General features: G+C 45.7%; 35 non-coding genes across 35 annotated transcripts; all 35 read left to right on the forward strand.

Moving 5' to 3' along the window:
• The first annotated feature begins 318 nt into the window (after positions 1 to 318).
• Positions 319 to 390, forward strand: TRNAA-UGC (transfer RNA alanine (anticodon UGC)). Its single transcript has one exon. It is a non-coding gene; the product is annotated as a tRNA-Ala (tRNA).
• Positions 391 to 930: 540 nt separating this feature from the next.
• On the forward strand, positions 931 to 1,002 carry TRNAA-CGC (transfer RNA alanine (anticodon CGC)). The gene has a single exon. It is a non-coding gene; the product is annotated as a tRNA-Ala (tRNA).
• A 159-nt stretch (positions 1,003 to 1,161) lies between these two features.
• On the forward strand, positions 1,162 to 1,233 carry TRNAA-UGC (transfer RNA alanine (anticodon UGC)). The gene has a single exon. It is a non-coding gene; the product is annotated as a tRNA-Ala (tRNA).
• Positions 1,234 to 1,394: 161 nt separating this feature from the next.
• TRNAA-UGC (transfer RNA alanine (anticodon UGC)) lies at positions 1,395 to 1,466 on the forward strand. Its single transcript has one exon. It is a non-coding gene; the product is annotated as a tRNA-Ala (tRNA).
• Positions 1,467 to 2,219: 753 nt separating this feature from the next.
• TRNAA-UGC (transfer RNA alanine (anticodon UGC)) lies at positions 2,220 to 2,291 on the forward strand. Its single transcript has one exon. It is a non-coding gene; the product is annotated as a tRNA-Ala (tRNA).
• A 540-nt stretch (positions 2,292 to 2,831) lies between these two features.
• On the forward strand, positions 2,832 to 2,903 carry TRNAA-CGC (transfer RNA alanine (anticodon CGC)). Its single transcript has one exon. It is a non-coding gene; the product is annotated as a tRNA-Ala (tRNA).
• A 159-nt stretch (positions 2,904 to 3,062) lies between these two features.
• On the forward strand, positions 3,063 to 3,134 carry TRNAA-UGC (transfer RNA alanine (anticodon UGC)). Its single transcript has one exon. It is a non-coding gene; the product is annotated as a tRNA-Ala (tRNA).
• Positions 3,135 to 3,295: 161 nt separating this feature from the next.
• On the forward strand, positions 3,296 to 3,367 carry TRNAA-UGC (transfer RNA alanine (anticodon UGC)). Its single transcript has one exon. It is a non-coding gene; the product is annotated as a tRNA-Ala (tRNA).
• A 1,345-nt stretch (positions 3,368 to 4,712) lies between these two features.
• Positions 4,713 to 4,784, forward strand: TRNAA-UGC (transfer RNA alanine (anticodon UGC)). Its single transcript has one exon. It is a non-coding gene; the product is annotated as a tRNA-Ala (tRNA).
• A 540-nt stretch (positions 4,785 to 5,324) lies between these two features.
• On the forward strand, positions 5,325 to 5,396 carry TRNAA-CGC (transfer RNA alanine (anticodon CGC)). Its single transcript has one exon. It is a non-coding gene; the product is annotated as a tRNA-Ala (tRNA).
• Positions 5,397 to 5,555: 159 nt separating this feature from the next.
• On the forward strand, positions 5,556 to 5,627 carry TRNAA-UGC (transfer RNA alanine (anticodon UGC)). The gene has a single exon. It is a non-coding gene; the product is annotated as a tRNA-Ala (tRNA).
• Positions 5,628 to 5,788: 161 nt separating this feature from the next.
• Positions 5,789 to 5,860, forward strand: TRNAA-UGC (transfer RNA alanine (anticodon UGC)). Its single transcript has one exon. It is a non-coding gene; the product is annotated as a tRNA-Ala (tRNA).
• A 1,345-nt stretch (positions 5,861 to 7,205) lies between these two features.
• Positions 7,206 to 7,277, forward strand: TRNAA-UGC (transfer RNA alanine (anticodon UGC)). The gene has a single exon. It is a non-coding gene; the product is annotated as a tRNA-Ala (tRNA).
• A 540-nt stretch (positions 7,278 to 7,817) lies between these two features.
• TRNAA-CGC (transfer RNA alanine (anticodon CGC)) lies at positions 7,818 to 7,889 on the forward strand. Its single transcript has one exon. It is a non-coding gene; the product is annotated as a tRNA-Ala (tRNA).
• Positions 7,890 to 8,048: 159 nt separating this feature from the next.
• TRNAA-UGC (transfer RNA alanine (anticodon UGC)) lies at positions 8,049 to 8,120 on the forward strand. The gene has a single exon. It is a non-coding gene; the product is annotated as a tRNA-Ala (tRNA).
• A 161-nt stretch (positions 8,121 to 8,281) lies between these two features.
• TRNAA-UGC (transfer RNA alanine (anticodon UGC)) lies at positions 8,282 to 8,353 on the forward strand. Its single transcript has one exon. It is a non-coding gene; the product is annotated as a tRNA-Ala (tRNA).
• A 1,345-nt stretch (positions 8,354 to 9,698) lies between these two features.
• TRNAA-UGC (transfer RNA alanine (anticodon UGC)) lies at positions 9,699 to 9,770 on the forward strand. The gene has a single exon. It is a non-coding gene; the product is annotated as a tRNA-Ala (tRNA).
• Positions 9,771 to 10,310: 540 nt separating this feature from the next.
• On the forward strand, positions 10,311 to 10,382 carry TRNAA-CGC (transfer RNA alanine (anticodon CGC)). The gene has a single exon. It is a non-coding gene; the product is annotated as a tRNA-Ala (tRNA).
• Positions 10,383 to 10,541: 159 nt separating this feature from the next.
• On the forward strand, positions 10,542 to 10,613 carry TRNAA-UGC (transfer RNA alanine (anticodon UGC)). Its single transcript has one exon. It is a non-coding gene; the product is annotated as a tRNA-Ala (tRNA).
• Positions 10,614 to 10,774: 161 nt separating this feature from the next.
• On the forward strand, positions 10,775 to 10,846 carry TRNAA-UGC (transfer RNA alanine (anticodon UGC)). The gene has a single exon. It is a non-coding gene; the product is annotated as a tRNA-Ala (tRNA).
• A 1,346-nt stretch (positions 10,847 to 12,192) lies between these two features.
• TRNAA-UGC (transfer RNA alanine (anticodon UGC)) lies at positions 12,193 to 12,264 on the forward strand. Its single transcript has one exon. It is a non-coding gene; the product is annotated as a tRNA-Ala (tRNA).
• A 540-nt stretch (positions 12,265 to 12,804) lies between these two features.
• TRNAA-CGC (transfer RNA alanine (anticodon CGC)) lies at positions 12,805 to 12,876 on the forward strand. The gene has a single exon. It is a non-coding gene; the product is annotated as a tRNA-Ala (tRNA).
• Positions 12,877 to 13,035: 159 nt separating this feature from the next.
• On the forward strand, positions 13,036 to 13,107 carry TRNAA-UGC (transfer RNA alanine (anticodon UGC)). The gene has a single exon. It is a non-coding gene; the product is annotated as a tRNA-Ala (tRNA).
• A 161-nt stretch (positions 13,108 to 13,268) lies between these two features.
• TRNAA-UGC (transfer RNA alanine (anticodon UGC)) lies at positions 13,269 to 13,340 on the forward strand. The gene has a single exon. It is a non-coding gene; the product is annotated as a tRNA-Ala (tRNA).
• Positions 13,341 to 14,685: 1,345 nt separating this feature from the next.
• TRNAA-UGC (transfer RNA alanine (anticodon UGC)) lies at positions 14,686 to 14,757 on the forward strand. Its single transcript has one exon. It is a non-coding gene; the product is annotated as a tRNA-Ala (tRNA).
• Positions 14,758 to 15,297: 540 nt separating this feature from the next.
• TRNAA-CGC (transfer RNA alanine (anticodon CGC)) lies at positions 15,298 to 15,369 on the forward strand. Its single transcript has one exon. It is a non-coding gene; the product is annotated as a tRNA-Ala (tRNA).
• A 159-nt stretch (positions 15,370 to 15,528) lies between these two features.
• TRNAA-UGC (transfer RNA alanine (anticodon UGC)) lies at positions 15,529 to 15,600 on the forward strand. Its single transcript has one exon. It is a non-coding gene; the product is annotated as a tRNA-Ala (tRNA).
• A 161-nt stretch (positions 15,601 to 15,761) lies between these two features.
• Positions 15,762 to 15,833, forward strand: TRNAA-UGC (transfer RNA alanine (anticodon UGC)). Its single transcript has one exon. It is a non-coding gene; the product is annotated as a tRNA-Ala (tRNA).
• Positions 15,834 to 17,178: 1,345 nt separating this feature from the next.
• TRNAA-UGC (transfer RNA alanine (anticodon UGC)) lies at positions 17,179 to 17,250 on the forward strand. The gene has a single exon. It is a non-coding gene; the product is annotated as a tRNA-Ala (tRNA).
• Positions 17,251 to 17,790: 540 nt separating this feature from the next.
• TRNAA-CGC (transfer RNA alanine (anticodon CGC)) lies at positions 17,791 to 17,862 on the forward strand. The gene has a single exon. It is a non-coding gene; the product is annotated as a tRNA-Ala (tRNA).
• A 159-nt stretch (positions 17,863 to 18,021) lies between these two features.
• Positions 18,022 to 18,093, forward strand: TRNAA-UGC (transfer RNA alanine (anticodon UGC)). The gene has a single exon. It is a non-coding gene; the product is annotated as a tRNA-Ala (tRNA).
• A 158-nt stretch (positions 18,094 to 18,251) lies between these two features.
• Positions 18,252 to 18,323, forward strand: TRNAA-UGC (transfer RNA alanine (anticodon UGC)). Its single transcript has one exon. It is a non-coding gene; the product is annotated as a tRNA-Ala (tRNA).
• A 540-nt stretch (positions 18,324 to 18,863) lies between these two features.
• On the forward strand, positions 18,864 to 18,935 carry TRNAA-CGC (transfer RNA alanine (anticodon CGC)). Its single transcript has one exon. It is a non-coding gene; the product is annotated as a tRNA-Ala (tRNA).
• Positions 18,936 to 19,094: 159 nt separating this feature from the next.
• Positions 19,095 to 19,166, forward strand: TRNAA-UGC (transfer RNA alanine (anticodon UGC)). Its single transcript has one exon. It is a non-coding gene; the product is annotated as a tRNA-Ala (tRNA).
• Positions 19,167 to 19,327: 161 nt separating this feature from the next.
• TRNAA-UGC (transfer RNA alanine (anticodon UGC)) lies at positions 19,328 to 19,399 on the forward strand. The gene has a single exon. It is a non-coding gene; the product is annotated as a tRNA-Ala (tRNA).
• The last annotated feature ends 626 nt before the right edge of the window (positions 19,400 to 20,025 follow it).

Consider the following 20,025-nt stretch of genomic DNA (forward strand, 5'->3'; position numbering starts at 1 on the left):
GTGCTCGTGCAGGTGAGAACCACACAGTAATTAGATGTGACACAGACACAAAGAGAGCTCACTTATGCAGCTGGGAGATGATGTGTTGTCAGCTAACTGACAAACACAATTCGGACATAAATGGGTTTCTTTTGGCTCCTGAAGGCTAAAAGTCCTTCCTGGAAGAAAAAAAATGAAAGCGTAGTTGTTTTTGGGAAGTGAAGGAGGCCCTGAGTACTTGTAGTGGAACACAGATGTGAAGGCCTGGTGCCGGGTTAAAGGCTGCAACATCGTTTAAAGCTTTGTGGAGAAAAAGGCACAAAGACCTCCACGAGATAAGGGGATGTAGCTCAGTGGTAGAGCGCACGCTTTGCATGTGTGAGGCCCCGGGTTCAATCCCCGGCATCTCCAAGTAAGCCTTACTTATCCTACTCCAAGGGAAGCAGCTGCTACCTCGGCATGTGCACACACACCTGAGAAACATTTGGCCAAAACAACCCTTACAATAAACGTCCATGTCCTCACCCTCCAAAGCCATTAGCATATATAAGGGTGGAGCAGACAGCCTGGAATTCTTTCCTTTGTTCCTCTCTCTAAAGTCAAACTTGGGGGTAACACTCTAACCTGGTACTCACGGGCCGAATGTCAGGAGACAACGGCTGGTTCAAGAAAAACTGCCTGACATTCGGGTTGTGTGTATGTCGGTCTGTCCGAAAGAAAGCGGCCGTATGGCTGGCTTCTGTGGGACGAGTATGCTGGAAAACCAGCAGCTGACCGACTCCCAATTAGTGTTCTCGGCCAAAGGCAGAGAGGTCAGATCAGAGTTTTATAGCGGAGGGGCCATCTCCCTTTCAGGATACAACAATGCAGCTAGGTCGATCGCTGCACTAACTTTGCCTCTACCTGAATTTTCGCCTCACAAGAAGCACAGGTCTGCTTATGTGAAGTATGGGGGATGTAGCTCAGTGGTAGAGCGCACGCTTCGCATGTGTGAGGTCCCGGGTTCAACCCCCGGCATCTCCAATCTTTATCTTAAAACCGAGTCTAGTTGCGATGTAGCGCATGCTGAGTTGCCTAATGATCCCCACAAAGTGCAAAATCCTGCTGAGAACTTCTCTCAAAAGTCAAACTTCCTCCCCAAAAGAAAAAAAAAAAAAAGGCAGAGAAATCCAAGAGCAAGAAGGGGATGTAGCTCAGTGGTAGAGCGCGCGCTTTGCATGTGTGAGGCCCCGGGTTCAATCCCCGGCATCTCCATTCTTTATCTTAAAACCTAGATTAGTTACTATGTAGCGCATGCTGAGTTGCCTTATTATGCCCACAAAGTGCAAAATCCTGTTGAGAACTTCTCTCTAAAGTCAAACTTCCTCCCCAAAAGAAAAAAAAAAAAAAAAGGCACAGAAAAGCAGGAAGAAGCAGGGGATGTAGCTCAGTGGTAGAGCGCACGCTTTGCATGTGTGAGGCCCCGGGTTCAATCCCTGGCATCTCCAGCCTTTGCTTTGGGGTGGTTGCAATTGGGTTCAAAACTTGGGTGCTGGCTGCTGTCAAAATGAGTGGCAGTAGTAAGGAACAATCAGCAACAAAGCTTGTTAAAATCCTTGCAATGTCCATTGATCACCCAGAGGGGATTATTTTTTTTCTCAACAAAAGAGGAGTTACTCTTTAAAGGCATAGTAATTCTTCCTTCCTGCATAAGATGTGCACTGAAGATGTAGTTTAATGGTGTCATTTGTTGAACTGTACGCATAGCCTATAGTAGAGGAAATCTTCACATTCCTGTGTCAGCGGTATCTTATTGTGTTGAAACGTGAGGCTTTTCGCCATGGCTTTGCACGGGTTAATGCATGACCTCTATCTGCAGTGTGAGACCTGACACCTCCTGAGAAGAAACTTCACTTCGCATAATCCCTGCCTCTCTCAGACTAGTGCTCGTGCAGGTGAGAACCACACAGTAATTAGATGTGACACAGACACAAAGAGAGCTCACTTATGCAGCTGGGAGATGATGTGTTGTCAGCTAACTGACAAACACAATTCGGACATAAATGGGTTTCTTTTGGCTCCTGAAGGCTAAAAGTCCTTCCTGGAAGAAAAAAAATGAAAGCGTAGTTGTTTTTGGGAAGTGAAGGAGGCCCTGAGTACTTGTAGTGGAACACAGATGTGAAGGCCTGGTGCCGGGTTAAAGGCTGCAACATCGTTTAAAGCTTTGTGGAGAAAAAGGCACAAAGACCTCCACGAGATAAGGGGATGTAGCTCAGTGGTAGAGCGCACGCTTTGCATGTGTGAGGCCCCGGGTTCAATCCCCGGCATCTCCAAGTAAGCCTTACTTATCCTACTCCAAGGGAAGCAGCTGCTACCTCGGCATGTGCACACACACCTGAGAAACATTTGGCCAAAACAACCCTTACAATAAACGTCCATGTCCTCACCCTCCAAAGCCATTAGCATATATAAGGGTGGAGCAGACAGCCTGGAATTCTTTCCTTTGTTCCTCTCTCTAAAGTCAAACTTGGGGGTAACACTCTAACCTGGTACTCACGGGCCGAATGTCAGGAGACAACGGCTGGTTCAAGAAAAACTGCCTGACATTCGGGTTGTGTGTATGTCGGTCTGTCCGAAAGAAAGCGGCCGTATGGCTGGCTTCTGTGGGACGAGTATGCTGGAAAACCAGCAGCTGACCGACTCCCAATTAGTGTTCTCGGCCAAAGGCAGAGAGGTCAGATCAGAGTTTTATAGCGGAGGGGCCATCTCCCTTTCAGGATACAACAATGCAGCTAGGTCGATCGCTGCACTAACTTTGCCTCTACCTGAATTTTCGCCTCACAAGAAGCACAGGTCTGCTTATGTGAAGTATGGGGGATGTAGCTCAGTGGTAGAGCGCACGCTTCGCATGTGTGAGGTCCCGGGTTCAACCCCCGGCATCTCCAATCTTTATCTTAAAACCGAGTCTAGTTGCGATGTAGCGCATGCTGAGTTGCCTAATGATCCCCACAAAGTGCAAAATCCTGCTGAGAACTTCTCTCAAAAGTCAAACTTCCTCCCCAAAAGAAAAAAAAAAAAAAGGCAGAGAAATCCAAGAGCAAGAAGGGGATGTAGCTCAGTGGTAGAGCGCGCGCTTTGCATGTGTGAGGCCCCGGGTTCAATCCCCGGCATCTCCATTCTTTATCTTAAAACCTAGATTAGTTACTATGTAGCGCATGCTGAGTTGCCTTATTATGCCCACAAAGTGCAAAATCCTGTTGAGAACTTCTCTCTAAAGTCAAACTTCCTCCCCAAAAGAAAAAAAAAAAAAAAAGGCACAGAAAAGCAGGAAGAAGCAGGGGATGTAGCTCAGTGGTAGAGCGCACGCTTTGCATGTGTGAGGCCCCGGGTTCAATCCCTGGCATCTCCAGCCTTTGCTTTGGGGTGGTTGCAATTGGGTTCAAAACTTGGGTGCTGGCTGCTGTCAAAATGAGTGGCAGTAGTAAGGAACAATCAGCAAGGCAGGCTTTTCTTGGAAGCATGCTAATCACATATATGAACCTCTAGTTGACATCATTGGCTGTCTGTTGTTCACGTGAAGCTTTAAGGGTATCTCCACTTTCCTCAGAAAAAAAGATCGCAAATAAGAAAAAATAATATAGTATATGCAATTGCACCACTAGTCATTTATTGAAAAAATGATCTTTCCTTTTCAATCGGCAGCGCTGTCATTTTCTATAAAATTCAATGCAATATGGCAACTTGGAGGCGTTCCGTACACAACTGGTGTACGGAACAGCCCCCCAGAGATTTCACTTCCTGTTTGTGTGATTGGCTCATTGATTTTCCCAGAAGTCTGCACTTAGATACAAGTCAGATTTTAGGCATCCTCTGCAAGAAAAATGTCAGATTTGGTGAGCTGATCCTAAATGGTTAATTGCTTCTAAAGGACTGCAGGTCCTGTCATTCTTCTCACTAGAGCCCTGCAAGTGCATCAGCTGGTCAAAAGTGAAGAAAAAAAAAACACTCCCATTTAAAATAGGTCCTGCACAAGACATGATCCAACAAAAAGCTATTCCTTCAGAGAAGAAGAAACAGGTAAGACTCTGCAACAAAGCTTGTTAAAATCCTTGCAATGTCCATTGATCACCCAGAGGGGATTATTTTTTTTCTCAACAAAAGAGGAGTTACTCTTTAAAGGCATAGTAATTCTTCCTTCCTGCATAAGATGTGCACTGAAGATGTAGTTTAATGGTGTCATTTGTTGAACTGTACGCATAGCCTATAGTAGAGGAAATCTTCACATTCCTGTGTCAGCGGTATCTTATTGTGTTGAAACGTGAGGCTTTTCGCCATGGCTTTGCACGGGTTAATGCATGACCTCTATCTGCAGTGTGAGACCTGACACCTCCTGAGAAGAAACTTCACTTCGCATAATCCCTGCCTCTCTCAGACTAGTGCTCGTGCAGGTGAGAACCACACAGTAATTAGATGTGACACAGACACAAAGAGAGCTCACTTATGCAGCTGGGAGATGATGTGTTGTCAGCTAACTGACAAACACAATTCGGACATAAATGGGTTTCTTTTGGCTCCTGAAGGCTAAAAGTCCTTCCTGGAAGAAAAAAAATGAAAGCGTAGTTGTTTTTGGGAAGTGAAGGAGGCCCTGAGTACTTGTAGTGGAACACAGATGTGAAGGCCTGGTGCCGGGTTAAAGGCTGCAACATCGTTTAAAGCTTTGTGGAGAAAAAGGCACAAAGACCTCCACGAGATAAGGGGATGTAGCTCAGTGGTAGAGCGCACGCTTTGCATGTGTGAGGCCCCGGGTTCAATCCCCGGCATCTCCAAGTAAGCCTTACTTATCCTACTCCAAGGGAAGCAGCTGCTACCTCGGCATGTGCACACACACCTGAGAAACATTTGGCCAAAACAACCCTTACAATAAACGTCCATGTCCTCACCCTCCAAAGCCATTAGCATATATAAGGGTGGAGCAGACAGCCTGGAATTCTTTCCTTTGTTCCTCTCTCTAAAGTCAAACTTGGGGGTAACACTCTAACCTGGTACTCACGGGCCGAATGTCAGGAGACAACGGCTGGTTCAAGAAAAACTGCCTGACATTCGGGTTGTGTGTATGTCGGTCTGTCCGAAAGAAAGCGGCCGTATGGCTGGCTTCTGTGGGACGAGTATGCTGGAAAACCAGCAGCTGACCGACTCCCAATTAGTGTTCTCGGCCAAAGGCAGAGAGGTCAGATCAGAGTTTTATAGCGGAGGGGCCATCTCCCTTTCAGGATACAACAATGCAGCTAGGTCGATCGCTGCACTAACTTTGCCTCTACCTGAATTTTCGCCTCACAAGAAGCACAGGTCTGCTTATGTGAAGTATGGGGGATGTAGCTCAGTGGTAGAGCGCACGCTTCGCATGTGTGAGGTCCCGGGTTCAACCCCCGGCATCTCCAATCTTTATCTTAAAACCGAGTCTAGTTGCGATGTAGCGCATGCTGAGTTGCCTAATGATCCCCACAAAGTGCAAAATCCTGCTGAGAACTTCTCTCAAAAGTCAAACTTCCTCCCCAAAAGAAAAAAAAAAAAAAGGCAGAGAAATCCAAGAGCAAGAAGGGGATGTAGCTCAGTGGTAGAGCGCGCGCTTTGCATGTGTGAGGCCCCGGGTTCAATCCCCGGCATCTCCATTCTTTATCTTAAAACCTAGATTAGTTACTATGTAGCGCATGCTGAGTTGCCTTATTATGCCCACAAAGTGCAAAATCCTGTTGAGAACTTCTCTCTAAAGTCAAACTTCCTCCCCAAAAGAAAAAAAAAAAAAAAAGGCACAGAAAAGCAGGAAGAAGCAGGGGATGTAGCTCAGTGGTAGAGCGCACGCTTTGCATGTGTGAGGCCCCGGGTTCAATCCCTGGCATCTCCAGCCTTTGCTTTGGGGTGGTTGCAATTGGGTTCAAAACTTGGGTGCTGGCTGCTGTCAAAATGAGTGGCAGTAGTAAGGAACAATCAGCAAGGCAGGCTTTTCTTGGAAGCATGCTAATCACATATATGAACCTCTAGTTGACATCATTGGCTGTCTGTTGTTCACGTGAAGCTTTAAGGGTATCTCCACTTTCCTCAGAAAAAAAGATCGCAAATAAGAAAAAATAATATAGTATATGCAATTGCACCACTAGTCATTTATTGAAAAAATGATCTTTCCTTTTCAATCGGCAGCGCTGTCATTTTCTATAAAATTCAATGCAATATGGCAACTTGGAGGCGTTCCGTACACAACTGGTGTACGGAACAGCCCCCCAGAGATTTCACTTCCTGTTTGTGTGATTGGCTCATTGATTTTCCCAGAAGTCTGCACTTAGATACAAGTCAGATTTTAGGCATCCTCTGCAAGAAAAATGTCAGATTTGGTGAGCTGATCCTAAATGGTTAATTGCTTCTAAAGGACTGCAGGTCCTGTCATTCTTCTCACTAGAGCCCTGCAAGTGCATCAGCTGGTCAAAAGTGAAGAAAAAAAAAACACTCCCATTTAAAATAGGTCCTGCACAAGACATGATCCAACAAAAAGCTATTCCTTCAGAGAAGAAGAAACAGGTAAGACTCTGCAACAAAGCTTGTTAAAATCCTTGCAATGTCCATTGATCACCCAGAGGGGATTATTTTTTTTCTCAACAAAAGAGGAGTTACTCTTTAAAGGCATAGTAATTCTTCCTTCCTGCATAAGATGTGCACTGAAGATGTAGTTTAATGGTGTCATTTGTTGAACTGTACGCATAGCCTATAGTAGAGGAAATCTTCACATTCCTGTGTCAGCGGTATCTTATTGTGTTGAAACGTGAGGCTTTTCGCCATGGCTTTGCACGGGTTAATGCATGACCTCTATCTGCAGTGTGAGACCTGACACCTCCTGAGAAGAAACTTCACTTCGCATAATCCCTGCCTCTCTCAGACTAGTGCTCGTGCAGGTGAGAACCACACAGTAATTAGATGTGACACAGACACAAAGAGAGCTCACTTATGCAGCTGGGAGATGATGTGTTGTCAGCTAACTGACAAACACAATTCGGACATAAATGGGTTTCTTTTGGCTCCTGAAGGCTAAAAGTCCTTCCTGGAAGAAAAAAAATGAAAGCGTAGTTGTTTTTGGGAAGTGAAGGAGGCCCTGAGTACTTGTAGTGGAACACAGATGTGAAGGCCTGGTGCCGGGTTAAAGGCTGCAACATCGTTTAAAGCTTTGTGGAGAAAAAGGCACAAAGACCTCCACGAGATAAGGGGATGTAGCTCAGTGGTAGAGCGCACGCTTTGCATGTGTGAGGCCCCGGGTTCAATCCCCGGCATCTCCAAGTAAGCCTTACTTATCCTACTCCAAGGGAAGCAGCTGCTACCTCGGCATGTGCACACACACCTGAGAAACATTTGGCCAAAACAACCCTTACAATAAACGTCCATGTCCTCACCCTCCAAAGCCATTAGCATATATAAGGGTGGAGCAGACAGCCTGGAATTCTTTCCTTTGTTCCTCTCTCTAAAGTCAAACTTGGGGGTAACACTCTAACCTGGTACTCACGGGCCGAATGTCAGGAGACAACGGCTGGTTCAAGAAAAACTGCCTGACATTCGGGTTGTGTGTATGTCGGTCTGTCCGAAAGAAAGCGGCCGTATGGCTGGCTTCTGTGGGACGAGTATGCTGGAAAACCAGCAGCTGACCGACTCCCAATTAGTGTTCTCGGCCAAAGGCAGAGAGGTCAGATCAGAGTTTTATAGCGGAGGGGCCATCTCCCTTTCAGGATACAACAATGCAGCTAGGTCGATCGCTGCACTAACTTTGCCTCTACCTGAATTTTCGCCTCACAAGAAGCACAGGTCTGCTTATGTGAAGTATGGGGGATGTAGCTCAGTGGTAGAGCGCACGCTTCGCATGTGTGAGGTCCCGGGTTCAACCCCCGGCATCTCCAATCTTTATCTTAAAACCGAGTCTAGTTGCGATGTAGCGCATGCTGAGTTGCCTAATGATCCCCACAAAGTGCAAAATCCTGCTGAGAACTTCTCTCAAAAGTCAAACTTCCTCCCCAAAAGAAAAAAAAAAAAAAGGCAGAGAAATCCAAGAGCAAGAAGGGGATGTAGCTCAGTGGTAGAGCGCGCGCTTTGCATGTGTGAGGCCCCGGGTTCAATCCCCGGCATCTCCATTCTTTATCTTAAAACCTAGATTAGTTACTATGTAGCGCATGCTGAGTTGCCTTATTATGCCCACAAAGTGCAAAATCCTGTTGAGAACTTCTCTCTAAAGTCAAACTTCCTCCCCAAAAGAAAAAAAAAAAAAAAAGGCACAGAAAAGCAGGAAGAAGCAGGGGATGTAGCTCAGTGGTAGAGCGCATGCTTTGCATGTGTGAGGCCCCGGGTTCAATCCCTGGCATCTCCAGCCTTTGCTTTGGGGTGGTTGCAATTGGGTTCAAAACTTGGGTGCTGGCTGCTGTCAAAATGAGTGGCAGTAGTAAGGAACAATCAGCAAGGCAGGCTTTTCTTGGAAGCATGCTAATCACATATATGAACCTCTAGTTGACATCATTGGCTGTCTGTTGTTCACGTGAAGCTTTAAGGGTATCTCCACTTTCCTCAGAAAAAAAGATCGCAAATAAGAAAAAATAATATAGTATATGCAATTGCACCACTAGTCATTTATTGAAAAAATGATCTTTCCTTTTCAATCGGCAGCGCTGTCATTTTCTATAAAATTCAATGCAATATGGCAACTTGGAGGCGTTCCGTACACAACTGGTGTACGGAACAGCCCCCCAGAGATTTCACTTCCTGTTTGTGTGATTGGCTCATTGATTTTCCCAGAAGTCTGCACTTAGATACAAGTCAGATTTTAGGCATCCTCTGCAAGAAAAATGTCAGATTTGGTGAGCTGATCCTAAATGGTTAATTGCTTCTAAAGGACTGCAGGTCCTGTCATTCTTCTCACTAGAGCCCTGCAAGTGCATCAGCTGGTCAAAAGTGAAGAAAAAAAAAACACTCCCATTTAAAATAGGTCCTGCACAAGACATGATCCAACAAAAAGCTATTCCTTCAGAGAAGAAGAAACAGGTAAGACTCTGCAACAAAGCTTGTTAAAATCCTTGCAATGTCCATTGATCACCCAGAGGGGATTATTTTTTTTCTCAACAAAAGAGGAGTTACTCTTTAAAGGCATAGTAATTCTTCCTTCCTGCATAAGATGTGCACTGAAGATGTAGTTTAATGGTGTCATTTGTTGAACTGTACGCATAGCCTATAGTAGAGGAAATCTTCACATTCCTGTGTCAGCGGTATCTTATTGTGTTGAAACGTGAGGCTTTTCGCCATGGCTTTGCACGGGTTAATGCATGACCTCTATCTGCAGTGTGAGACCTGACACCTCCTGAGAAGAAACTTCACTTCGCATAATCCCTGCCTCTCTCAGACTAGTGCTCGTGCAGGTGAGAACCACACAGTAATTAGATGTGACACAGACACAAAGAGAGCTCACTTATGCAGCTGGGAGATGATGTGTTGTCAGCTAACTGACAAACACAATTCGGACATAAATGGGTTTCTTTTGGCTCCTGAAGGCTAAAAGTCCTTCCTGGAAGAAAAAAAATGAAAGCGTAGTTGTTTTTGGGAAGTGAAGGAGGCCCTGAGTACTTGTAGTGGAACACAGATGTGAAGGCCTGGTGCCGGGTTAAAGGCTGCAACATCGTTTAAAGCTTTGTGGAGAAAAAGGCACAAAGACCTCCACGAGATAAGGGGATGTAGCTCAGTGGTAGAGCGCACGCTTTGCATGTGTGAGGCCCCGGGTTCAATCCCCGGCATCTCCAAGTAAGCCTTACTTATCCTACTCCAAGGGAAGCAGCTGCTACCTCGGCATGTGCACACACACCTGAGAAACATTTGGCCAAAACAACCCTTACAATAAACGTCCATGTCCTCACCCTCCAAAGCCATTAGCATATAAAAGGGTGGAGCAGACAGCCTGGAATTCTTTCCTTTGTTCCTCTCTCTAAAGTCAAACTTGGGGGTAACACTCTAACCTGGTACTCACGGGCCGAATGTCAGGAGACAACGGCTGGTTCAAGAAAAACTGCCTGACATTCGGGTTGTGTGTATGTCGGTCTGTCCGAAAGAAAGCGGCCGTATGGCTGGCTTCTGTGGGACGAGTATGCTGGAAAACCAGCAGCTGACCGACTCCCAATTAGTGTTCTCGGCCAAAGGCAGAGAGGTCAGATCAGAGTTTTATAGCGGAGGGGCCATCTCCCTTTCAGGATACAACAATGCAGCTAGGTCGATCGCTGCACTAACTTTGCCTCTACCTGAATTTTCGCCTCACAAGAAGCACAGGTCTGCTTATGTGAAGTATGGGGGATGTAGCTCAGTGGTAGAGCGCACGCTTCGCATGTGTGAGGTCCCGGGTTCAACCCCCGGCATCTCCAATCTTTATCTTAAAACCGAGTCTAGTTGCGATGTAGCGCATGCTGAGTTGCCTAATGATCCCCACAAAGTGCAAAATCCTGCTGAGAACTTCTCTCAAAAGTCAAACTTCCTCCCCAAAAGAAAAAAAAAAAAAAGGCAGAGAAATCCAAGAGCAAGAAGGGGATGTAGCTCAGTGGTAGAGCGCGCGCTTTGCATGTGTGAGGCCCCGGGTTCAATCCCCGGCATCTCCATTCTTTATCTTAAAACCTAGATTAGTTACTATGTAGCGCATGCTGAGTTGCCTTATTATGCCCACAAAGTGCAAAATCCTGTTGAGAACTTCTCTCTAAAGTCAAACTTCCTCCCCAAAAGAAAAAAAAAAAAAAAAGGCACAGAAAAGCAGGAAGAAGCAGGGGATGTAGCTCAGTGGTAGAGCGCACGCTTTGCATGTGTGAGGCCCCGGGTTCAATCCCTGGCATCTCCAGCCTTTGCTTTGGGGTGGTTGCAATTGGGTTCAAAACTTGGGTGCTGGCTGCTGTCAAAATGAGTGGCAGTAGTAAGGAACAATCAGCAAGGCAGGCTTTTCTTGGAAGCATGCTAATCACATATATGAACCTCTAGTTGACATCATTGGCTGTCTGTTGTTCACGTGAAGCTTTAAGGGTATCTCCACTTTCCTCAGAAAAAAAGATCGCAAATAAGAAAAAATAATATAGTATATGCAATTGCACCACTAGTCATTTATTGAAAAAATGATCTTTCCTTTTCAATCGGCAGCGCTGTCATTTTCTATAAAATTCAATGCAATATGGCAACTTGGAGGCGTTCCGTACACAACTGGTGTACGGAACAGCCCCCCAGAGATTTCACTTCCTGTTTGTGTGATTGGCTCATTGATTTTCCCAGAAGTCTGCACTTAGATACAAGTCAGATTTTAGGCATCCTCTGCAAGAAAAATGTCAGATTTGGTGAGCTGATCCTAAATGGTTAATTGCTTCTAAAGGACTGCAGGTCCTGTCATTCTTCTCACTAGAGCCCTGCAAGTGCATCAGCTGGTCAAAAGTGAAGAAAAAAAAAAACACTCCCATTTAAAATAGGTCCTGCACAAGACATGATCCAACAAAAAGCTATTCCTTCAGAGAAGAAGAAACAGGTAAGACTCTGCAACAAAGCTTGTTAAAATCCTTGCAATGTCCATTGATCACCCAGAGGGGATTATTTTTTTTCTCAACAAAAGAGGAGTTACTCTTTAAAGGCATAGTAATTCTTCCTTCCTGCATAAGATGTGCACTGAAGATGTAGTTTAATGGTGTCATTTGTTGAACTGTACGCATAGCCTATAGTAGAGGAAATCTTCACATTCCTGTGTCAGCGGTATCTTATTGTGTTGAAACGTGAGGCTTTTCGCCATGGCTTTGCACGGGTTAATGCATGACCTCTATCTGCAGTGTGAGACCTGACACCTCCTGAGAAGAAACTTCACTTCGCATAATCCCTGCCTCTCTCAGACTAGTGCTCGTGCAGGTGAGAACCACACAGTAATTAGATGTGACACAGACACAAAGAGAGCTCACTTATGCAGCTGGGAGATGATGTGTTGTCAGCTAACTGACAAACACAATTCGGACATAAATGGGTTTCTTTTGGCTCCTGAAGGCTAAAAGTCCTTCCTGGAAGAAAAAAAATGAAAGCGTAGTTGTTTTTGGGAAGTGAAGGAGGCCCTGAGTACTTGTAGTGGAACACAGATGTGAAGGCCTGGTGCCGGGTTAAAGGCTGCAACATCGTTTAAAGCTTTGTGGAGAAAAAGGCACAAAGACCTCCACGAGATAAGGGGATGTAGCTCAGTGGTAGAGCGCACGCTTTGCATGTGTGAGGCCCCGGGTTCAATCCCCGGCATCTCCAAGTAAGCCTTACTTATCCTACTCCAAGGGAAGCAGCTGCTACCTCGGCATGTGCACACACACCTGAGAAACATTTGGCCAAAACAACCCTTACAATAAACGTCCATGTCCTCACCCTCCAAAGCCATTAGCATATATAAGGGTGGAGCAGACAGCCTGGAATTCTTTCCTTTGTTCCTCTCTCTAAAGTCAAACTTGGGGGTAACACTCTAACCTGGTACTCACGGGCCGAATGTCAGGAGACAACGGCTGGTTCAAGAAAAACTGCCTGACATTCGGGTTGTGTGTATGTCGGTCTGTCCGAAAGAAAGCGGCCGTATGGCTGGCTTCTGTGGGACGAGTATGCTGGAAAACCAGCAGCTGACCGACTCCCAATTAGTGTTCTCGGCCAAAGGCAGAGAGGTCAGATCAGAGTTTTATAGCGGAGGGGCCATCTCCCTTTCAGGATACAACAATGCAGCTAGGTCGATCGCTGCACTAACTTTGCCTCTACCTGAATTTTCGCCTCACAAGAAGCACAGGTCTGCTTATGTGAAGTATGGGGGATGTAGCTCAGTGGTAGAGCGCACGCTTCGCATGTGTGAGGTCCCGGGTTCAACCCCCGGCATCTCCAATCTTTATCTTAAAACCGAGTCTAGTTGCGATGTAGCGCATGCTGAGTTGCCTAATGATCCCCACAAAGTGCAAAATCCTGCTGAGAACTTCTCTCAAAAGTCAAACTTCCTCCCCAAAAGAAAAAAAAAAAAAAGGCAGAGAAATCCAAGAGCAAGAAGGGGATGTAGCTCAGTGGTAGAGCGCGCGCTTTGCATGTGTGAGGCCCCGGGTTCAATCCCCGGCATCTCCATTCTTTATCTTAAAACCTAGATTAGTTACTATGTAGCGCATGCTGAGTTGCCTTATTATGCCCACAAAGTGCAAAATCCTGTTGAGAACTTCTCTCTAAAGTCAAACTTCCTCCCCAAAAGAAAAAAAAAAAAAAAAGGCACAGAAAAGCAGGAAGAAGCAGGGGATGTAGCTCAGTGGTAGAGCGCACGCTTTGCATGTGTGAGGCCCCGGGTTCAATCCCTGGCATCTCCAGCCTTTGCTTTGGGGTGGTTGCAATTGGGTTCAAAACTTGGGTGCTGGCTGCTGTCAAAATGAGTGGCAGTAGTAAGGAACAATCAGCAAGGCAGGCTTTTCTTGGAAGCATGCTAATCACATATATGAACCTCTAGTTGACATCATTGGCTGTCTGTTGTTCACGTGAAGCTTTAAGGGTATCTCCACTTTCCTCAGAAAAAAAGATCGCAAATAAGAAAAAATAATATAGTATATGCAATTGCACCACTAGTCATTTATTGAAAAAATGATCTTTCCTTTTCAATCGGCAGCGCTGTCATTTTCTATAAAATTCAATGCAATATGGCAACTTGGAGGCGTTCCGTACACAACTGGTGTACGGAACAGCCCCCCAGAGATTTCACTTCCTGTTTGTGTGATTGGCTCATTGATTTTCCCAGAAGTCTGCACTTAGATACAAGTCAGATTTTAGGCATCCTCTGCAAGAAAAATGTCAGATTTGGTGAGCTGATCCTAAATGGTTAATTGCTTCTAAAGGACTGCAGGTCCTGTCATTCTTCTCACTAGAGCCCTGCAAGTGCATCAGCTGGTCAAAAGTGAAGAAAAAAAAAACACTCCCATTTAAAATAGGTCCTGCACAAGACATGATCCAACAAAAAGCTATTCCTTCAGAGAAGAAGAAACAGGTAAGACTCTGCAACAAAGCTTGTTAAAATCCTTGCAATGTCCATTGATCACCCAGAGGGGATTATTTTTTTTCTCAACAAAAGAGGAGTTACTCTTTAAAGGCATAGTAATTCTTCCTTCCTGCATAAGATGTGCACTGAAGATGTAGTTTAATGGTGTCATTTGTTGAACTGTACGCATAGCCTATAGTAGAGGAAATCTTCACATTCCTGTGTCAGCGGTATCTTATTGTGTTGAAACGTGAGGCTTTTCGCCATGGCTTTGCACGGGTTAATGCATGACCTCTATCTGCAGTGTGAGACCTGACACCTCCTGAGAAGAAACTTCACTTCGCATAATCCCTGCCTCTCTCAGACTAGTGCTCGTGCAGGTGAGAACCACACAGTAATTAGATGTGACACAGACACAAAGAGAGCTCACTTATGCAGCTGGGAGATGATGTGTTGTCAGCTAACTGACAAACACAATTCGGACATAAATGGGTTTCTTTTGGCTCCTGAAGGCTAAAAGTCCTTCCTGGAAGAAAAAAAATGAAAGCGTAGTTGTTTTTGGGAAGTGAAGGAGGCCCTGAGTACTTGTAGTGGAACACAGATGTGAAGGCCTGGTGCCGGGTTAAAGGCTGCAACATCGTTTAAAGCTTTGTGGAGAAAAAGGCACAAAGACCTCCACGAGATAAGGGGATGTAGCTCAGTGGTAGAGCGCACGCTTTGCATGTGTGAGGCCCCGGGTTCAATCCCCGGCATCTCCAAGTAAGCCTTACTTATCCTACTCCAAGGGAAGCAGCTGCTACCTCGGCATGTGCACACACACCTGAGAAACATTTGGCCAAAACAACCCTTACAATAAACGTCCATGTCCTCACCCTCCAAAGCCATTAGCATATAAAAGGGTGGAGCAGACAGCCTGGAATTCTTTCCTTTGTTCCTCTCTCTAAAGTCAAACTTGGGGGTAACACTCTAACCTGGTACTCACGGGCCGAATGTCAGGAGACAACGGCTGGTTCAAGAAAAACTGCCTGACATTCGGGTTGTGTGTATGTCGGTCTGTCCGAAAGAAAGCGGCCGTATGGCTGGCTTCTGTGGGACGAGTATGCTGGAAAACCAGCAGCTGACCGACTCCCAATTAGTGTTCTCGGCCAAAGGCAGAGAGGTCAGATCAGAGTTTTATAGCGGAGGGGCCATCTCCCTTTCAGGATACAACAATGCAGCTAGGTCGATCGCTGCACTAACTTTGCCTCTACCTGAATTTTCGCCTCACAAGAAGCACAGGTCTGCTTATGTGAAGTATGGGGGATGTAGCTCAGTGGTAGAGCGCACGCTTCGCATGTGTGAGGTCCCGGGTTCAACCCCCGGCATCTCCAATCTTTATCTTAAAACCGAGTCTAGTTGCGATGTAGCGCATGCTGAGTTGCCTAATGATCCCCACAAAGTGCAAAATCCTGCTGAGAACTTCTCTCAAAAGTCAAACTTCCTCCCCAAAAGAAAAAAAAAAAAAAGGCAGAGAAATCCAAGAGCAAGAAGGGGATGTAGCTCAGTGGTAGAGCGCGCGCTTTGCATGTGTGAGGCCCCGGGTTCAATCCCCGGCATCTCCATTCTTTATCTTAAAACCTAGATTAGTTACTATGTAGCGCATGCTGAGTTGCCTTATTATGCCCACAAAGTGCAAAATCCTGTTGAGAACTTCTCTCTAAAGTCAAACTTCCTCCCCAAAAGAAAAAAAAAAAAAAAAGGCACAGAAAAGCAGGAAGAAGCAGGGGATGTAGCTCAGTGGTAGAGCGCACGCTTTGCATGTGTGAGGCCCCGGGTTCAATCCCTGGCATCTCCAGCCTTTGCTTTGGGGTGGTTGCAATTGGGTTCAAAACTTGGGTGCTGGCTGCTGTCAAAATGAGTGGCAGTAGTAAGGAACAATCAGCAAGGCAGGCTTTTCTTGGAAGCATGCTAATCACATATATGAACCTCTAGTTGACATCATTGGCTGTCTGTTGTTCACGTGAAGCTTTAAGGGTATCTCCACTTTCCTCAGAAAAAAAGATCGCAAATAAGAAAAAATAATATAGTATATGCAATTGCACCACTAGTCATTTATTGAAAAAATGATCTTTCCTTTTCAATCGGCAGCGCTGTCATTTTCTATAAAATTCAATGCAATATGGCAACTTGGAGGCGTTCCGTACACAACTGGTGTACGGAACAGCCCCCCAGAGATTTCACTTCCTGTTTGTGTGATTGGCTCATTGATTTTCCCAGAAGTCTGCACTTAGATACAAGTCAGATTTTAGGCATCCTCTGCAAGAAAAATGTCAGATTTGGTGAGCTGATCCTAAATGGTTAATTGCTTCTAAAGGACTGCAGGTCCTGTCATTCTTCTCACTAGAGCCCTGCAAGTGCATCAGCTGGTCAAAAGTGAAGAAAAAAAAAACACTCCCATTTAAAATAGGTCCTGCACAAGACATGATCCAACAAAAAGCTATTCCTTCAGAGAAGAAGAAACAGGTAAGACTCTGCAACAAAGCTTGTTAAAATCCTTGCAATGTCCATTGATCACCCAGAGGGGATTATTTTTTTTCTCAACAAAAGAGGAGTTACTCTTTAAAGGCATAGTAATTCTTCCTTCCTGCATAAGATGTGCACTGAAGATGTAGTTTAATGGTGTCATTTGTTGAACTGTACGCATAGCCTATAGTAGAGGAAATCTTCACATTCCTGTGTCAGCGGTATCTTATTGTGTTGAAACGTGAGGCTTTTCGCCATGGCTTTGCACGGGTTAATGCATGACCTCTATCTGCAGTGTGAGACCTGACACCTCCTGAGAAGAAACTTCACTTCGCATAATCCCTGCCTCTCTCAGACTAGTGCTCGTGCAGGTGAGAACCACACAGTAATTAGATGTGACACAGACACAAAGAGAGCTCACTTATGCAGCTGGGAGATGATGTGTTGTCAGCTAACTGACAAACACAATTCGGACATAAATGGGTTTCTTTTGGCTCCTGAAGGCTAAAAGTCCTTCCTGGAAGAAAAAAAATGAAAGCGTAGTTGTTTTTGGGAAGTGAAGGAGGCCCTGAGTACTTGTAGTGGAACACAGATGTGAAGGCCTGGTGCCGGGTTAAAGGCTGCAACATCGTTTAAAGCTTTGTGGAGAAAAAGGCACAAAGACCTCCACGAGATAAGGGGATGTAGCTCAGTGGTAGAGCGCACGCTTTGCATGTGTGAGGCCCCGGGTTCAATCCCCGGCATCTCCAAGTAAGCCTTACTTATCCTACTCCAAGGGAAGCAGCTGCTACCTCAGCATGTGCACACACACCTGAGAAACATTTGGCCAAAACAACCCTTACAATAAACGTCCATGTCCTCACCCTCCAAAGCCATTAGCATATATAAGGGTGGAGCAGACAGCCTGGAATTCTTTCCTTTGTTCCTCTCTCTAAAGTCAAACTTGGGGGTAACACTCTAACCTGGTACTCACGGGCCGAATGTCAGGAGACAACGGCTGGTTCAAGAAAAACTGCCTGACATTCGGGTTGTGTGTATGTCGGTCTGTCCGAAAGAAAGCGGCCGTATGGCTGGCTTCTGTGGGACGAGTATGCTGGAAAACCAGCAGCTGACCGACTCCCAATTAGTGTTCTCGGCCAAAGGCAGAGAGGTCAGATCAGAGTTTTATAGCGGAGGGGCCATCTCCCTTTCAGGATACAACAATGCAGCTAGGTCGATCGCTGCACTAACTTTGCCTCTACCTGAATTTTCGCCTCACAAGAAGCACAGGTCTGCTTATGTGAAGTATGGGGGATGTAGCTCAGTGGTAGAGCGCACGCTTCGCATGTGTGAGGTCCCGGGTTCAACCCCCGGCATCTCCAATCTTTATCTTAAAACCGAGTCTAGTTGCGATGTAGCGCATGCTGAGTTGCCTAATGATCCCCACAAAGTGCAAAATCCTGCTGAGAACTTCTCTCAAAAGTCAAACTTCCTCCCCAAAAGAAAAAAAAAAAAAAGGCAGAGAAATCCAAGAGCAAGAAGGGGATGTAGCTCAGTGGTAGAGCGCGCGCTTTGCATGTGTGAGGCCCCGGGTTCAATCCCCGGCATCTCCATTCTTTATCTTAAAACCTAGATTAGTTACTATGTAGCGCATGCTGAGTTGCCTAATGATCCCCACAAAGTGCAAAATCCTGCTGAGAACTTCTCTCAAAAGTCAAACTTCCTCCCAAAAGAAAAAAAAAAAAAAGGCAGAGAAATCCAAGAGCAAGAAGGGGATGTAGCTCAGTGGTAGAGCGCGCGCTTTGCATGTGTGAGGCCCCGGGTTCAATCCCCGGCATCTCCAAGTAAGCCTTACTTATCCTACTCCAAGGGAAGCAGCTGCTACCTCGGCATGTGCACACACACCTGAGAAACATTTGGCCAAAACAACCCTTACAATAAACGTCCATGTCCTCACCCTCCAAAGCCATTAGCATATATAAGGGTGGAGCAGACAGCCTGGAATTCTTTCCTTTGTTCCTCTCTCTAAAGTCAAACTTGGGGGTAACACTCTAACCTGGTACTCACGGGCCGAATGTCAGGAGACAACGGCTGGTTCAAGAAAAACTGCCTGACATTCGGGTTGTGTGTATGTCGGTCTGTCCGAAAGAAAGCGGCCGTATGGCTGGCTTCTGTGGGACGAGTATGCTGGAAAACCAGCAGCTGACCGACTCCCAATTAGTGTTCTCGGCCAAAGGCAGAGAGGTCAGATCAGAGTTTTATAGCGGAGGGGCCATCTCCCTTTCAGGATACAACAATGCAGCTAGGTCGATCGCTGCACTAACTTTGCCTCTACCTGAATTTTCGCCTCACAAGAAGCACAGGTCTGCTTATGTGAAGTATGGGGGATGTAGCTCAGTGGTAGAGCGCACGCTTCGCATGTGTGAGGTCCCGGGTTCAACCCCCGGCATCTCCAATCTTTATCTTAAAACCGAGTCTAGTTGCGATGTAGCGCATGCTGAGTTGCCTAATGATCCCCACAAAGTGCAAAATCCTGCTGAGAACTTCTCTCAAAAGTCAAACTTCCTCCCCAAAAGAAAAAAAAAAAAAAGGCAGAGAAATCCAAGAGCAAGAAGGGGATGTAGCTCAGTGGTAGAGCGCGCGCTTTGCATGTGTGAGGCCCCGGGTTCAATCCCCGGCATCTCCATTCTTTATCTTAAAACCTAGATTAGTTACTATGTAGCGCATGCTGAGTTGCCTTATTATGCCCACAAAGTGCAAAATCCTGTTGAGAACTTCTCTCTAAAGTCAAACTTCCTCCCCAAAAGAAAAAAAAAAAAAAAAGGCACAGAAAAGCAGGAAGAAGCAGGGGATGTAGCTCAGTGGTAGAGCGCACGCTTTGCATGTGTGAGGCCCCGGGTTCAATCCCTGGCATCTCCAGCCTTTGCTTTGGGGTGGTTGCAATTGGGTTCAAAACTTGGGTGCTGGCTGCTGTCAAAATGAGTGGCAGTAGTAAGGAACAATCAGCAAGGCAGGCTTTTCTTGGAAGCATGCTAATCACATATATGAACCTCTAGTTGACATCATTGGCTGTCTGTTGTTCACGTGAAGCTTTAAGGGTATCTCCACTTTCCTCAGAAAAAAAGATCGCAAATAAGAAAAAATAATATAGTATATGCAATTGCACCACTAGTCATTTATTGAAAAAATGATCTTTCCTTTTCAATCGGCAGCGCTGTCATTTTCTATAAAATTCAATGCAATATGGCAACTTGGAGGCGTTCCGTACACAACTGGTGTACGGAACAGCCCCCCAGAGATTTCACTTCCTGTTTGTGTGATTGGCTCATTGATTTTCCCAGAAGTCTGCACTTAGATACAAGTCAGATTTTAGGCATCCTCTGCAAGAAAAATGTCAGATTTGGTGAGCTGATCCTAAATGGTTAATTGCTTCTAAAGGACTGCAGGTCCTGTCATTCTTCTCACTAGAGCCCTGCAAGTGCATCAGCTGGTCAAAAGTGAAGAAAAAAAAAACACTCCCATTTAAAATAGGTCCTGCACAAGAC

Source organism: Aquarana catesbeiana, linkage group LG07 (genome assembly GCF_042186555.1).
Source record: "Aquarana catesbeiana isolate 2022-GZ linkage group LG07, ASM4218655v1, whole genome shotgun sequence".
Taxonomy (NCBI): domain Eukaryota; kingdom Metazoa; phylum Chordata; class Amphibia; order Anura; family Ranidae; genus Aquarana; species Aquarana catesbeiana.